Genomic DNA, 14,808 nt, shown 5'->3' with positions numbered 1-14,808 from the left:
ATAACACTTCATATCCAGTAAAATAGCTATAATAAAAAAAAAAAAGTAACAAGACTGTGGAGAAATTGGAGACCTCACACATTGCTGATGGAATACAAAATGAGTGAAACCCCTTTGGAAGAGAATTTAGCAGTTAAAATGAACCAGGAATTCCACTCCTACCCATATACCCAAGAGAAATGAAAACATATGTCTACAGAAAATCTTGTACACAAATGTTCATAACAGCATTATTCATCAGTCAAAAAGTGAAAGTAACTCAAAGTTCATCAATTGATGAATGAATAAACAAAATGTGGATAGATGATACTTTTCAGAAATAAAGAAATAATTCATACATAGATGAACTTTGAAAACGCTGTATGTAAAAAAAAAAAGCCAGTCACAGAAGGCCACATATTATGCATTCTATTTATGTGCAATGTTCAGATTAAGCAAATCTATAGGGATAGAAAGTAAATTTATTGATTCCTTAGGCCTAGAGGTAGGGGAGAGGAAATGGAAGTGACTGTTAATGAGCATTTTAGAGAGGACAAAATATTCTAAAATTAGATTGTAATTATGGTTTTATAATTCTGTACACTTTAGATGTGTGAATCATATGGTACCCAAATTATATCTCAATAAAGATATATTTAAAATATAATCATTGATACCAAGAAAAGAAAACTGGAGACACGGAGAAACTAAATATAGTAAAAAAGATTACAAATAAATTGGAAAATGACACTAGGAGGACAAGGAAAAAAAGTTATTTTTTCAAGAGACAAAAGAGATAAATTGTGAAAATAGCAATAATTCTGATATTATTTTATAAGTCAATGTATTTGTAATCAATATACTAATATTGTCTTATTATTAAGGCAGTGTAGTACTTAGCCTATCTCTGTAATATTAGACCAATGAAACAGATGAAAAAGCCCTGAAATAGAAAGGTATATATGAAAACTTTATTATCAGAGGATAATAAATAATGTCAACTGTGGGCTTTTCATATGGCCTTTATTTTGTTGAGGTAATTCCCTCCATTCCTAGTTTGTTGATAGTTTTTATCATAAAAAAGATTTTGACTTCCATCAACTGTTCTTTCTCCATTTATTGAGGTAATTTTGTGATGTTTACCTTCTATTCCATTAATATAGTGTATCACATTAATTAATTTTGTATATTGAACTATCCTTCTATATCAGGAATAAATCTCATTTGGTCATGGTGTATGATTCTTTTAATGTGCTGTTTGATTCAGTTTGCTTGTATTTTGTTGAAGATTTTTCTATCAGGGTTATTGGCCTGTGATTTTCATTTCTTATGGTTTCTTTAGTTGGCTTTGGTACTGGGGTAATGTGACCTGTAAGAATGATTTTGGAAGTATTCTTCTCTCAGTTTTTTGGGGGAAGATTTTGAGAAGAAATGTCATTTATTCTTACTTAAAATGTTTGATATAATTCACCAATGTAGCCATCTAGTCTTTAGCTTTCTTGTTGAGGGGTTTTGTTACTGAACCAATCTTCATACTAGTTATAAATCTGTTCAGATATTTTTTCTTCATAGTTAGTCTTGGTAGGTTATATATTTTCAGGAATGTATCTATTTCTTCTAGGCTATATATCGGGTCTAGTAATAATTAATGTCGTTTTTTAACATTCGTTTAAAATCTTGCTTGGCGTTGACTTGTATTGACATAACCTTCAAACACGTGGTATCTACAGAACGTGTGAAGTGCAATTAACAAGTTTTGCTTGAAAAGGTTTGTGTTTGGTTTGGTTTTTGTTGCAAAACTAGGGCTAAGAAGATGGCGGATGAAGAGCATACTCGGCACTGCATGCTTTACGAGTTCCAATTAGGAAGAAAAGCAAGTGAGGCTGCAAAAAACATCTGTAGTGCTCTTGGTCAAGATGCAGTTAGTGCCAGAAAATGCCCGCGTTGGTTTGAGAAATTTCGCGAGGGAAATTTTTCGTTAGACGACAAGAGTGGTCGAGGCCATGTGTCCAATTTTGATCAAGAAGCTCTTCAAGCTCTTTTGGTGCAAAATCCTCAAATTACCCAACAAGAACTTGCGACAACTTTAAATTGTTCACAAAAAACAATTTCCAATCAATTGCGTGCACTTGGCAAAGTCCAAAAGTTTGGAAAATGGGTTCCTCATGAGTTGACCGACAACAACCGTAATCAAAGAGTCACAATTTGCAGTTCGCTCCTCTCTCGTCAAAACCATTTGCCGTTTTTAGAGCAAATTGTTATCGGAGATGAAGAATGGGTGCTTTATGTTAATCTGAAAAGGCGGCCTCAATGGTTGGACAAAAATGAGGCTCCGCAGCCCACGCCAAAACCTGACTTGCATGTGAAAAAAGTGATGTTGTGTGTTTGGTGGAATTTTAAAGGAATTCTTCATTATGAACTTTTACCATCTAACCAAACCATTACAAGTGCAGTGTATAGTGCCCAATTGGAAAGGTTAGCCCAAGCTTTAAGAGAAAAAGAACCCGCGCTGATTAATCGGAAGGGCGTAATTCTTCACCACGATAACGCACGACCGCATACTGCAAGAATCACTGCTGAAAAACAGCGCCAGTTGGAATGGGAAGTTCTCCCTCAACCTGCATATTCTCCTGATATTGCCCCTTCCAATTACCATTTGTTTCGTTCTTTGCTAAACTTTCTTCTTGGAAAAAAATTTAATAATGAAGAATGCCTCAAAAATGCATTGACCGAATTTTTTGCATCAAAATCACAAGAATTTTACAACAGAGGGATTAAAATGCTTCCTGAGCGTTGGGCACAAGTAGTAGAAAACAACGGCAACTATATTGTTGATTAAATTTTGTTGTATTGTTTAAATAAATTCGATTTAAAAAAGTATTAGAAAACGACATTAAGTATTACTAGACCTAATAGTTTGTTGGTGTTAATTGTTGATAGTCTCTTATGATACTTTTTATTTCTATGGTATAATTGCAACATTTTCTCTGTCATTTCTGATTTTATTTATTTGAATTTTCTCGATTTCTTAATTAGTTTAGCTAAGGGTTTGTCAATTTATTGTTATTTTATCATGTCAAAATTCAACTCTTAGTTTTATCAAGGGTTTTTCTATTATTTTTCCATTTTCTTCCATTTTGTGTGTTTCTTCCCTGATCTTTGATATTTTCTCCATTCTTCTAACTTTGGGCTTAGTTTGTTCTTTTTTATATCCTTGAGATACAAATTTTGCTTATTTATTTGAGATCTTTCTTCATTTTAATGTAGGCATTTATTGCAATAAACTTCCATCTTAATGTTGTTTTTGCTGTGTCCCATAATTTCTGATACTTTTTTTCATTTGTCTCAAGGTATTTTCTAACTTCTTTTTTTATTTCTCTTTGTCCCAATGGTTGTTCAAGAATGTGTTATCTAATTTCCACATATTTTCCAGTTTTCTTTATGATGATGATTTCTCCTTGCACTCCATTGTGATTAGTAAAGATACTTGGTATAATGTTTTTTAGTTTGTTAAGACTTGTGACTATTATTTGGCCTATCCTGAAGAACAAACATTCCATGTGCTCTTAAGAAGGATGTATATTCTGCTGTTGTTGGGTGGAATGTTCTTTATGTACTATCTATTATAATAGTTCCATTTGATCCATAGTGTTGCTGAAGTCCTCTGTATCCTTGTTGACATTATCCTGGTAGATTAACCCTTTTATCATTCTTTGTCTCTATAACAGAGTGTTTGTTTGTTTGTTTGTTTGTTTTGGGTGGTTTTTTTGTGTGTGTGAGTGTGTTTGTTTGTTTGTTTTTACTTAAAGTCTATTTTGTCTGATATAAGTATAGCTACCCCTTTCTCTTTGTGTTACCATTTACATAAAAAAAATTTTTCCATTCCTTCACTTATCTCAGCAAGAATTCTTGACTCTCTTATGACAAAATGATACATTCTTACTCTTTCCATGTCTCCATTTGGATTGAATTCATTTAACGTGAGCTTGGTCTAGACTTGCTTTAGCCAATAGCAGATGCAATGTGAGCTGAGACTTGATATGTGCTTGTACAGCTAGTCTTGACCTCATTGCACTACAACTATCCTCCATTAAAAGAGCATGCTTTAGTTATTCTTTACTCCTTCCGAGTAGATCCCAGAATGAAAACAAGCACATCTGAACATTATTCACATCCTGCAGCCAACCCCAGCTTATTAATAGCCTGTAGCCTTTTAAAACTACCTAGGCAAGCCCAGCCTGGATCAGCTCAATCACAAATCACCTAAAGATTTATTCATGTGTAAATAAACATGTGTTGTTTTAAAACACTGAGTTTGGGGATGGCTTGTGATGCAACATTTTTGGTAGGTACAGCAGTCAAATATAAAAATGCATACAAGGGGAAAAACGGCAAACTATAAATAAGTATTTCACACAGAAATTTATGAGAAGTTGCTCAACCTTGGTAGTAATCAGGGAAATAAAGAGTAAAATCATAATTGATATCAATTTGTGGTCACTAAGGTAGCAAAAATTAAGAAATCTGACAATATTAGATGTTGGCAAGGTTGAGAAGTAGGAGAATTCTCATATTCTGCTGGCAGAAAATAAACTGGATGAACTAATGGAAAACAATAATTTGGCATAAATATGAAAGTTGAAGATGATACAACAAATCCCATGACCCGAGGACTCTTATAATCATACTGTATTAGGAGACAAGCTCATATTAATAGGAGAAAAAGTGGGGGGAAGTCCAAGTATCTATCTACAGGAGTCCGAAACAATAACTTGTATTATATTCACAAAGTATAACATTATAATACATAGTGAAAATTAATCAACTGCAACTAAATATGCAAGAACATAAATATTAGCAATAATTTAGACTGAATAAACAAACCAGGAGACTATATACTACTTTTGCTTTGTTTTGTCTTTTTTTAATATATTTTATTGATTTTTTACAGAGAGGAAGGGAGGGAGATAGAGAGCCAGAAACGTCTATGAGAGAGAAACATCGACCAGCTGCCTCCTGCACATCCCCTACCCGGGGATGTGCCCACAGCCAACGCACATGCCCTTGACCGGAATCGAACCCGGGACCTTTCAGTCCGCAGACCGACGCTCTACCACTGAGCCAAACCGGTTTCGGCTGTTTTGTCTTTTTTTTTCTTTATTAAGGTATTACATTTGTGTCTTTATCCCCACATTGCCCCGCACTACCCCCATTCATGCCCGCCCCCCCCCCCCCCAGTGTCTGCATCCATTGGTTAGGCTTATATGCATGCATATAAGTTCTTTAGTTGATCTCTCCCCCTAATTATTTAAATTATTACATATGAATCATTTTTCCCCTATTGACATCTCCCTGCTCATTCCCACACAAAATCAAGCAAAAGCACTCATTGTGTTCCTTAGATATATAGTCTTATGGGAAAATTTATTTTTGAAGAAGCAAAGAAATGATCAGCATAAAATTCAGCATTGTGCTCACTTTTCTAGCACATATACTAAAATTCAACACAGCAGTTGAGAGGAAAATTAACATTATCGTGATGTTTTCATTCTTCAGATGGATGTTGGCTTCATAAGTGTACACTTTTTCTATTTTACCTCATAACTGGCATATAAAATATGTTGTCTTGTATATAAAAGTATTATAGAATTTTAAGTCATTTTAAATGGTGCACCCTCATCACTCAATATAAAAGCTGACAGAGGTAAAATAATGGACATAGTACTTTCTCTATTAACTGAACAATCCATTTTTCCTATTTCTAAATCCTTTTCTCGTTAAAACTTGTTGCTTTTCTCTTATACTTAAAAAAAATATCTCACTATACCCTTTCTGATCATGTACTATATGTAGTTAGCAAGAGACATATTGCCAGGAGTATGTGCTTCTCCTCCTCATCTTCATTAGAACCACACTATTCTCAAGAAAGGAGGAAACTATGACCAAACCGACAGCCTAAAGCCTTTTAAAACTATCCAGGCAAGTTCATCCTAGATCAGATCAATCATAAATTGAGGGCTCAGAGATTGAGAGATTGAGGGCTCAGAGTCCTCTGAGATTTAACATCCAGGGCTCAGAGACTTAAGTTCTATGGCAGGATCAGGCAGGAAAAAAAAAAATGTGTATAAAAATAAATAACTTCTTACACCCCAGAATGTGACTGGCAAAGGTGTCTTATCAAGTGTTACACAGAATGAAGCAGCAGTAACTCTCACACTGCTAAATATAAATGGCATAACTACTAGTTGGATCCAGTTACTTCTAGATATACAGAAAAACTGTAACATGTGCAAAAGGGATGTTTACTGTGGACATGATAATTGCTTCAGGAATAGAAATGCAACCTTAAAAAGAAAAACAAAAAGTTTCAATTCTAGGACTCTGGTTGGAAATACTGTGTAAAAGAAAAGAATCCCTGTTCCCAGAGGTTAAATTAGTAGGGATCTGGAGCTTCATCTGGCACCAAGTAAAAGAGAACTTCACTGAAACCAAATCCAACACAGAATAAGGCAGGACTGAGTGTTGAGAGCGACAAGCCCCTAGATTTAACCATATCTGATTCAACACCACATCAGGACTTAGATGTATGACTTAATAATGTATCTTTTCTGCTTAAATCAGTTTGAGTTGGATTTCTGTCACCTGCAACTAAAAGAATCTAGACCACATGTGTCAAACACAAGGCCCGCGGGCCAAATCCGTCCCGCCAGGCCTTGCAATGTGGCCCGCACCGCGCTGTCATCACTGCACTCCGCTGCGTTTCCATCACAATGACAGTTTATGACTGTTCAGTAAACCATTCAGCCCTCGATTTAGGCTGGATTTTAGATTTTGGCCCCTTCTCTGATTGAGTTCGACACCCCTAGTCTAGACCAATAAAAACTTTAGAAGCAAACAACAGTGACAGCAGCACCAGCAAGAGGATAGCTTCTCTCTAAATATTTCCACAATGTAAATCTCTGAGAAAGATTTGGACTGTAATCCCACACTTCCTTAACTCATTAATCAGGTCATACTCTAGAAATTCTATCAAGACTTTAAAATGGTTTAGCACTCTTTCGATCATTTTAAAAGACCACAAGATTGCAAAATTTTTAAAAATAAAATGTTAATTACTTGAAATTTAAGAAAATATGACATTTTTAAAAATAAATCTTTATTGTACATATTATTACAAATGTTCCTCTCCCTCCCCCTCCATTGCTCTCCTCCACCAGGTTCCCACCCCACCCTCTGCCCTTTCCCCACCCCCCACTGTCCTCATCCATAGGTGCACAGTTTATGTTCAGTCTCTTCCCACACCCCCCTCTCCCCTTTTCCCCAAGAATTGTCAGTTCACTCTCCTTCCATACCTCTGATTCTATTATATTCAACAATTAATATTGTTCATCAGATTTTTTTAAATTTCCTTGGTTTTTAGATTCACTTGTTGATAGTTATGTATTTGTTGTTTATAATTTTAGGGAGATTAAGAAATGGAACAAAATAAAAGTTTTAGTTAAAGCTTTAAAAGAGTAGGTATCAACACTAATAATAATGTTTTTTCAAAAAATGTAGAGGCAATAGTAGGTGAGATTTTGGTGCAAACAAAACTCCTAATTGTTTATAATTAAAAGACTGGAACATAAGGGGAGGAAAAGGATGGGGTGAGTAGAGACACATACGCATTTACATAACTTTGAACATAACTTCAGCTATATGACAAGAGGCTACAAAAATCTCCCAGGCAAATCAATGGAAACAAGTCATATTTTTTTTTTTTTTAGTCAGCCGCTTTCAGAGTCTCCTGTGCCTCTTTATGTTCGAGCCACTCAATAATGTTAAAATGATTTCCCATAACACCTAAATATAAAATATTAATGTCAACCAGTGCACTAAACTCATCGTTTCTCTCAATTCTGTCTGCCAAAAGACACATATATCTGTGGCCAGAAATACAGGACATATAAATGCACATTGTAAGCATTATTGAGTGTCCATAATACATGGCAATGTATGCCGTATTTGGTTGCTAACAAAATACATTTTTACAATTTTAACATCACTAAAATCAGAATGGCTTGAAACACTGCCAGCCAGGTAGCAATTCTTATGTAATTATCACTGCCTGCCAATGTACAGAGGTGACTGTGTCTCCTGGCAGATAGAAAGAACTGTAACACTTTGATGCTTTGGTCAACAAACCATTTGCAGATTATTTGAAGAAGGAATAGGAGACCTAGTTGTTGTCAAATAAACCATTTGATAATACCATCAAAATGTGCAGAATGTATGCTAACAGCTTAAAAGAAAATCCCAGAGACATAATTCAAACACTATTTTAAGAAATGATTCAACATTAACTCTCCTGAAGGCACACAGGGTGATATTGTGTGGAAAAACACAGATGATAATAAGTGAGTTGAAAAATGATTCAGTAGACTTGGACACTGTAGGTGATTATATTTTAGAAGGCCTATCCCACTTAAAGCTAATATTTTCTTTTTTAAATATATATGCTATAAATAATTTAAAATGGGCCTAATCTGTTTGGCTCAGTAGATAGAGCATATCATCCTGTGTACCAAAGGGTCCTGGGTTTGATTCCAGTCAAGGACACATATCTTGGTTGCAGGCTCCTCCCTGGCCCAGGCCCTGGTTAGGGCTTATGCAGGAGGCAACTAATCAATGTGTTTCTCTCACAACAATGTTTCTCTCTGTCTTTCCTTCTCTCTTCCACATTCCTTAAAATTAATGGAAAAATATCCTCCGGTGAGATTAATAAAAAAATAAATGCAAATATATGTTTAAGCATAGGAGATCTCTTTCAATAAAATATAAATTCTTAGTGATAATAAATTATTATATAATTGCTTAATTGACATTGATTTTTCTTGCTGTGGACCTTAAAATAATGGAGGAGGTTACAATAAATAGTATCTTACATTGGGTGAAATGTATTTTCTATAGAGAAGTCATGCATAGCAAATCTACCCTTTTAGCTTGTGGAAGGTACAGTTTGTTCTGGGGTAAGGATATTTAATTGCGATTACCAAAAATACATGAGCTTATTTCCTTAAAATGTTACTTTTATAATTTTAACTCTCTATTGACATGTCTTTGCATCTTTACTCTGTCAAATCTGTGCTTGAGATTAAATTAGATCATTTTATTAATTTCTGAATACTCCTTTTCTACATAATAAAAATCACTGAAAGGACTATGGAACCCCACCAATACCAAAAAGCATGTCATCTATTAATACCTCTCCTTGAGCCACTAACGTTTTACCTTTCTTTCTCCACAGTCTCCACTGAAAGTAGAATACAGGCAGTTACCTTGCTTCTGCTAATGAACTGCACAGGGCAACTATACCATGGATGATAAAATTTCTCCATTTGTTCACTTCCTTTCCTATATGCTGAAGATTTTTAAAAAAGAATATATAGTTGCTAGCCTCAAAGCTGGAAGAAGTTGAAAATAGACTGTTTTGGGCATTTCAAACTATCAAAAATATTTTTCTTCTTAGGTTTCATTTTTCTCCTAAATTGTTCTTCACATCTTCCTAAAGAATAAATATCATGCAAAGTTTATTTAAGTTCTTATTTCAAAATCAAAATATCTCCTGTGACCTTTAGCATAAACTAAATAAAATCATAGTTTATCAGTAAACTTAATTAAAACATAATGTAAATTATGACTTATCACAATACAAGTTAATGCAGTATCTTTTTAAACATATACATTATTTCATAAACTATCCACATATTTCACCTCTATCAAACAAATACCTGAAAAATTATTATGGGAAATATACTAACTGGCTGACATTGACATAACTCACAGCATAATACAATTCAACAAAACTCACTGTTGATGAAGAAGCTCTAAAACCTAAGCTTTGAAAAGAGCATGATTAAAGGCAAGAAAAATGTGTTTGCTGCAAATCACATGTGTATTCTACTCATTATTTTCAATAAGCATCCTTACTACAGAATGTTAATATTATGCAGCATGAGGCAAGAATTCTATGGACTTAAGCAGATGTGAAGAAATAAAAGGTATAAAACTATGAGTGAGATTTTTTTTTAATGAATTTTGTCAAGAACACTCTAAGCAAGTTTCTCAAAGGTTTTTAATAAATAACTCTTTGTTCACTTGAAATGTTTTCAATAGCACTAAGGATATTTGGGGGTCAAGGTAGGGTGTCTTTTAAGCCTGAGAGCCAAAGTGCTAGATTAGGGGTGTCGAACTCAATCAGAGAAGGGGCCAAAATCTAAAATCCAGCCTAAATCGCGGGCTGAATGGTTTACTGAACAGTCATAAACTGTCATTGTGATGGAAACGCAGCGGAGTGCAGTGATGACAGCGCGGTGCGGGCCACATTGCAAGGCCTGGCGGGACGGATTTGACCCGCGGGCCTTGTGTTTGACACATGTGTAGATATTGGCAAGTGCTAGACATTTCTCCCTCCATTTTGTCCATAGAGCACCTCAGAACTCAAAAGCAGATGGCTATTTATTTATTTTTAATTTTTGTTTTAATTGTTATTAAGACTCACCAGAGGATATTTTTCCATTGATTTTTAGGGAGAGTGGAAGAGAGAAACATCGATGTGAGAAAACACATGGACTGGTTGCCACTTGCACATACCCTGACCAGGGGCCAGGCCAGGGAGAAGCCTGCAACCAAGATACATGCTCTTGACAAGAATTGAACCCAGGACCCTTTGGTCTGTAGGCTGACACTCAACCACTGAGCCACGCCAGACAGGGCAGACGACTATTTCCAATAAACTTACCCAAAGAAACAATCTAGCTAGAAATACTATCTGCATGAAAGGTCTGGAAAATGGAATACTATAATTTTTTTTAAAAATTAATTTTATTATGTTAAAGAACATAAGGCTGGCTTCAATAAATTAATCCTAATGACTTAAAATCTATTAACTAAATGCAAGTCAACATCCCGCAATTTTAAAGATTCATTAACTTTTACAACCTATGATTAAAAAGTGACCTGCATAAAGATAAATTTTATCAATCCCATATTATTCTAATTTGAATTTTTTTTCTCAATCCAACATAGTGAGATCTTACTCCAGTACTATGTGCATGCGAAGTGATTTGCCAATATTTGTCTGAATCATTCCAAATAGGGCTGGCCACTTCCATTTCCATAGGACTACCATCAAAGACTACCTTAGTCAGCAGCAGGGTTGGGACTTCTGGACCTTCTCCACTGTTCTGTTGCTGAATCAGAGCCCTCAAAAAAACATACATTATTTTTACCTCACCCTTATGATAGTTGTTCCAACTCTCTTTTCAGTTACTGATAAAATCCACAGTATCGCCGAAACCAGTTTGGCTCAGTGGTAGAGCATTGGCCTGCGGACTGAAAGGTCCCAGGTTCGATTCCGGTCAAGGGCATGTACGTTGGTTGCGGGCACATCCCCAGTAGGGGGTGTGCAGGAGGAAGCTGATTGATGATTCTCTCTCATCGATGTTTCTAACGCTCTATCCCTCTCTCTTCCTATCTGTAAAAAATCAACAAAAGTATATTTTAAAAAATCCACATTATCATCTGGACTTCCTGTGTCGATACATTTTAAATTAAAAAAAATAGGTCTGTGCTTGCACAGGACCTAGTGCAAGATAGAGTTTATGCTCCTAAGAATGCCTTGAGAAGCAGAGGATATTGCTTTTACTCATGAGGAAGTCACAAGCCAACCTCAAAGAGGAGAAGGAAATCAACATAATAAAGACCAGAATTCTTCTGAACTTTATATATTCTACAACTTAAAAAAAACAAAAACAAAAACAAAACAAAAAAACTTGTATGCACATCCTTATCATACATGGGTGTGCTTTTTTTCTGATTTTCTAGATAAATCTAAACATACTCAATTTTTGTTGTACCTCCTTTAAGGCACTGATAACTTATAACAGTAGCTCCCAATTGAAACTTCATTCTGCCTGCTTAAGTTTATCCCAAAAACTGTAATGAATAAACCCCATGTATCTTAAATAAAAATGGTGATGACATGCTATAATCTTTGATACTAGTGTATATTATGTTAATTTTTCATCAATTTTGGAACATTATATGAAATTTCTAGGAATTTGTTGAGTGGAATTTCATGAGAGAAAATTTAGAAACATATAAAAGCCTAAATAAAAATCTTGAACAGTTAGATAACTAGTACACTCTTTCCATTTTGCAATTTATTTAATTTTGGTGTCTTTACTATCCAACCCCATCACCCTTAACAAATGATCTATTCAAATTCCAGGTAGTGAAGATTTGAGAGAATAGAAAAAAGATTGCTCTCCTTAATATGAATGCAGGAGTCCTCCAAGTGCTGATTGCCTGACTTTAAATTACCCTTATCAAAATGCTACCTGCACAAATGCAACTGTGGAAACTTCCTTTAACTACTGGGCCCCAATTATCACAATCAGGACTTTTGAGAAAGTCACATAATACATAAATGACAGAGAATGGCAGGATTTTCTGGTCACTTGATGGATAAATCAATTGCCTAACCATTACAGACTGTGTAGAATGCACAAATTGTCATACAATCATCAAAACAAAATTACTAATAGATTCATCCATTAAACTGTATACGTATTTAGGCTGACTTCATTTAGTGCTTCAAATTCAGAATATAATCTCATTATCTCACTGTCCTCTTACAATTCATATGAAGCCATGAACTGCAGCCACTGAAAAACTCCCTCAACTAAACTATGAATAAAGATAAAGCAGGGCAAACTTCACAAAAGGTAAAGTATGTTTCACAATCTCACTTACCTTTCCCCTCTACCAATGTAGAGAAACTGATCTCGCTACATATAAATGATGCAGCTTTAAGCAAGGTACTTACTTTCCTGCTCTGGTAGTTAGTGACTTCATTTATAAAATAGAGGCCCAGTGCACGAAATTAGTACACTCAGGGGGGTCCCTCAGCCTGGACTGTGCCCTCTTGCAGCCTGGGAGCCCTCAGGGGATGTCTGACTGATGCCACTACTGCTGTGCTCACCAGCCGTGAGCCCAGCTCAGGGCTTCAGGGCTTCTAGAGGAGCCTAGCTCAGGGTTCTTGCACTGAGCATCTGCCCCTGGTGGTCAGTGTGCATCATAGCAACTGGTTGCTCCACCATTTGGTTGATTTGCATATTAGCCTTTTATTATATAAAATGGGCTAGACTACCCTAGAAGATAATCTTTAAGATCTCTTCCAGTTCTAATTTACACTGTTGTAAGTCTATTTTGGAAAATATTTTTAATCTTCCAACACAGCTAAATGTGTAAAAAAAGGTCTACAGGCTAAGAATACTCCAGAAGTACAATAGCATCCCAACTCAAGAAATGCTTGACTTACTTCCGTGTGTTACAGAAAGCAATCCTATGAAGAGGAGAGAATGCTGCAAACAGAATTCAATTCTTAGCTCTACCACTTATTAATATAATCACTGTCATCAAGACAATGAAATGGTCTAAATTTTAATCTTATTTCCTACAAAATGGAAAGGAATCTTTACCACAATCTTGGAAAAGGTAAGATTTAAGTGAAATATCAATCATGGAATCATTATCTGTTATTTCTAAGACTTGTTGAAATTATTAAACTTTTATTTAACTAAATGGAATTTTAGCAATTGTTTTAAAGTGTCCTATTTTACTGATGGGCAAACTGAGTGTTAAGTAACTTGTCCATAGTTACATAGCTAGGAAAGGGCAGAGCCAGGATTCAAAGCCCAAGTTCTTAACCCTTACACTATGATCTTAGAGTTCATAAAATAAGAAGCAGTGAACAATAAACCTTTCTTCTTGATGAGTTTTAACAAAGTAAAAGTAATGATATCTGCAATTGAAAAAAAAAGTTGTAATTTCATCCAAATTTTTTTAATATCCAAACTGTAAAATATATCCTTTTTCCTCAGAATGCTTATTAAATAAAATTGTGTTTGATGGAAACAGTTTATGAAATACTGATCCAACTCAATTCTTCTTACTTTACAGAAAAAAATGAAGTTCAAAAATTCAGAGACAGCTTTGGCTGTCAGGTTTGGCTCAGTGGTAGAGCATTGGTCTGCGGACTGAAAGGTCCCAGGTTCGATTCCGGTCAAGAGCATGTACATTGGTTGCTGGCACATCCCCGGTAGGGGGTGTGCAAGAGGCAGCTGGTCGATGTTTCTCTCTCATTGATGTTTCTAGCTCTCTATCTCTCTCCCTTCCTCTCTGTAAAATATCAATAAAATATATATTTTTAAAAAAATTCAGAGACAAGTTCACACAGGGAGCTGACCACAGAGTCAGATCTGGAACACTGTACCCAAGTCCACTCCTGGGATTGGTGCACCATGCCCTCTGCACAGTTATAAGTACCCTCTAAAAAGGTAAGGCATCGTTAACATTACTGCATGTGCAAACCAGATTCTAAACCAACAAAGTTTTAGAACAGAGAACCAACAGGTTTACCCAATCAGGAAGAAAGCTGGAGCAAAAGCCAAGGTTTTATAGATAAGAAAGTAACCAGTTCCAACATCATAGCAGTTATTGTAGTTTCCTCACCACATAGCCTGTTCTCTTCAAGGCAAATCTAAGACATTAGCAGATCTTAGCTGGCTCAAGCATGAAAAAGCCTTTCTGTAGTGTAAGCTAACAATTTCTATTCACACCAAACTCGATTTTTTCAAATATTCAAACTGCCCTTGTTTCATAAAAAGCAGATGAAAGGACAGTCCCCATGGAAGGCAGGGCAAGGGGGTACACTGCAGTGTGTTCCTGGTGGCTCCGACTTTCTCTTTGTACCAAGTTTGAATCAAGTACAAGAGCAGAATGATA

Source organism: Pipistrellus kuhlii, unplaced genomic scaffold, assembly GCF_014108245.1.
Source record: "Pipistrellus kuhlii isolate mPipKuh1 unplaced genomic scaffold, mPipKuh1.p scaffold_m20_p_6, whole genome shotgun sequence".
In the NCBI taxonomy this organism is placed as follows: Eukaryota; Metazoa; Chordata; class Mammalia; order Chiroptera; family Vespertilionidae; genus Pipistrellus; species Pipistrellus kuhlii.
This window is presented reverse-complemented; position numbering follows the sequence as displayed.